Source organism: Schistocerca piceifrons, chromosome 5, assembly GCF_021461385.2.
Source record: "Schistocerca piceifrons isolate TAMUIC-IGC-003096 chromosome 5, iqSchPice1.1, whole genome shotgun sequence".
Lineage (NCBI taxonomy): Eukaryota > Metazoa > Arthropoda > Insecta > Orthoptera > Acrididae > Schistocerca > Schistocerca piceifrons.
Window position 1 is genome coordinate 519,044,480 of NC_060142.1, and position 3,335 is coordinate 519,047,814.

A 3,335-nucleotide genomic window follows, 5' to 3' on the forward strand; every position below is an offset into this window, starting at 1 on the left:
GCTACGGTCGCAGGTTCGAGTCCTCCCTCGGGCATGGGTGCGTGTAATATCCTTAGGTTAGTTAGGTTTAAGTAGTTCTAAGTCTAGGGGACTGATGACCTCAGATGTTAAAGTCTCATCGTGCTTAGAGCCATTTGAACCATTTTTCTGCGCAGTTGTCAGATCGGTTACTACTGTTACAATGACAGGTTATCAAGATTTAAGCGAGTTTGAACGTGGTGTTATAGTCACCGCACGAGCGATGGGACACAACACCTCCGAGGTAGCGATGAAGTGGGGATTTTGCCGTACGACCATATCAGAGAGTACCGTGAATATCAGGAATCCGGTATAACAACAAATCTCCGACATCGCTGTGGTCGAAAAAAGATCTTCCGAGAACGGAACCAACACCGACTGAAGAGAATCGTTCACCAAGACGGAAGTGCAACCCTTCCGCAAATTGCTGCAGATTTCAATGCTGCGTCATCAACAAGTGTCAGCGTGCGAACCATTCAACGAAGTATCATCGATATGAGCTTTCGGAGCCGAAGGCCCACTCGTGTACACTTGATGACTGCACGACCCAAAGCTTTCCGCCTCGCCTGGGCTCCCTCGTACGGCCATCCTGATTTAGGTTTTCCGTTATTTCCCTAAATCGCTCCAGGCAAATGCCGGGATGGTTCCTTCGAAACGGCACGGCCGACTTCCTTCCCCATTCTTCCCTAATCCGATGAGACCGATGACCTCGCAGTCTGGTCTCCCCCCGCCCCCAAATAACCCCCCCCCCCTCCCCGCCAGGGCCCGTCAACACCGACATTGGACTGTTGATGACTAGAAACATATTGCCTGATCGGACGAGTCTCTCGTTTCAAACTGTATTGAGCGAAAGGACGTTCACGGATGTGGAGACAAGCTCTTGAATCCATGGACCCTGCATGTTGGCAGGAAACTGTTCAAGTTGGTGGAGGCTCTGTAATGGCGTGAGGCGTGTGCAGTTGGAATGATTTGGGACCCCTGGTACGTCTAGATACGACTCTGATAGGTGACACATACGTAAGCATCCTGCCTGATCACCTGCGTCCATGCATGTCCATTGTGCTTTCTGACGGACTCTGGCAATTACACAAGACAATGTGACATCCCACACGTACAGAATTGCAACAGAATGGCTCCAGGAACACTCTTCTGAGTTTAAACATTTCCCCAGGCATGAACATTACTGAGCATACCTGGGATGCCTTGCAACGTGCTGTTCGGAAGAGATCTCCACCCCCTCGTACTCTTACAGATTTATGGACAGCCTTGGAGGATTCTTGGCGTCAGTTCCCTCCAGCACTATTTCAGGGATTAGTACAGTCCATGCCAGGTCGTGTTGCGGCACTTCTACGTGCGATATTACGCAGGTGTACCAGTTTCTTTGGCTCTTCGGTGTAGGATGGATGACGGAAGCAACAGCCCGAGTCTCATTCGCAGTCTTCGCCAGTCTTCAGTCTGAGTCAGCCTTCCACAGTTCACTCTTGCATAAGAGCGGGTGCCTCACACTGCGCGATGCTCCTTGCTTCTTGTAATAACTGGACTTTATTGATGTTTGTTCTTTTGCAAAGTTTCTTCGCAACACTTGGAAAAATCTAAAAGTTAAACAAACCTACTGTTCATTGTATTTACATGTTCGCAATTCATATCTGCTCCTTTCCCACTTCCCTACGAAGACAGCTGCTGCACCGCTCTGTAGCCTACGTCACCTTACCGTTAAGTACAAAGTAGCACACAATACTAACCTTGCAGTGATGATACATCGACCTTGCATATAACATTAGAGAAGAGAACCTAGCCAGCATCTTTCCTACTCAGCCATGAAAGAAGCTCAGCAGGAAATATGCAGTTAATCTCAAGATCCTTAAAGTCGTGTGAACCGAGAAATACTTCCTACATATCAGTTTTCATAGTATTTGAAAACCACATATCGCTATACTTGTAACACTTCCAACAAAGCATTTCCTCCATCTGTCATAGCAGCAGTGATCCCATTTGCATCCAACGAAAATCTCTTCATTGGAATGGTGTTAGTAGCAGTTATAAGAAACGCATGTTCTGTCATGTTCCTGGAAGTGTCCTCATTGTACTGCACAGTAGTACAAATATTACATGAATATCACAAACCTGACTTACCATCACTAAGATGTTGAGACTGAAGCAGCGCCTAGTTGGAAGAGCCAGCTAGGAAACTACATCACCATACATCATGATTCCTGAAGACCTGTACACGTGGGCGCCCCACAAAATACAGGGTGTCAATAGTTTCTTTGTTTCTTCGCAGTAGAACAAGTCATATGAAGGTATCTTGAAACATAGGTACAGTACAGTGAGGAAAGTTCCAGGAACACGATTGCTCCATGCATTTCTAGTCACTGCTGCAAATGCTATTCCAATGAAGAGACTTTCATCAGATGAAATGAGACCAATGTTGCTGTGGCAACTCGAGAAAATGCTTCGTTCCAACAGCTGCAAGTGGTGCAGTATGTGGTTTTAAAATACAATGGAAACTGGTTCCTAGGACATATTCATCGGTGTCACTTGAATTTAAAGATGCTGAGATTAACTGCGTGTCTTCTGATGACTCACAATTCCTTTCATGCCCCAGTAGGAAAGATACTGGCTACGTTATCTTGTCCTATGTTATATGCAAGTCCGATGTCCGATATCTCACACAGCAAAGGGTATAAACTTCACAAAAAGTGTTAAGAAAAGATCTCTCACCGTTAAGTGAATTTATTTAGTTTTTGATCAAGACAGTGGTCGACAAACTGTGGCCTGAATTGAGTATTTGTGTGGACCACGGTTCGCAGCCACATGTTATAAAAAATATACATCTAGCAACTAATAGCCGACTCCGGAAACTTCACTAACTTTAAGAATTTCTTAAGACTGTAGTTGTTCTGCTCGGTAACAAACAACAGTATTTACAGAAACAGTAATACTGTAAAATGTCTTTCATTTTAACTGACGTTGGAGATGTCGACCGAGAGCGAAATACAGCTGGCTGCTCACTTAGGGACAGAGGGGTAAGAAGCGGGAGCACTGTTGGGTTACAGGAAGTGAGAGGGGAGTCTTTATTCTTCGTCTTCCTGTACTGAGAACTCATGGGAGTACGCGACCCGTACCTGTCAGCTGCTATGGTATAAATTTCAAACATCAAACATATTATGGATTCGTAACTGCTCATTACAGAAACAGTCATTTTCAAGTTTTGTACATGTCTTGGCAACTACACTACTGGCCATTAAAATTGCTACACCACGAAGATGACGTGCTACAGACGCGAAATTTAACCGACAGGAAGACGATACTGTGAC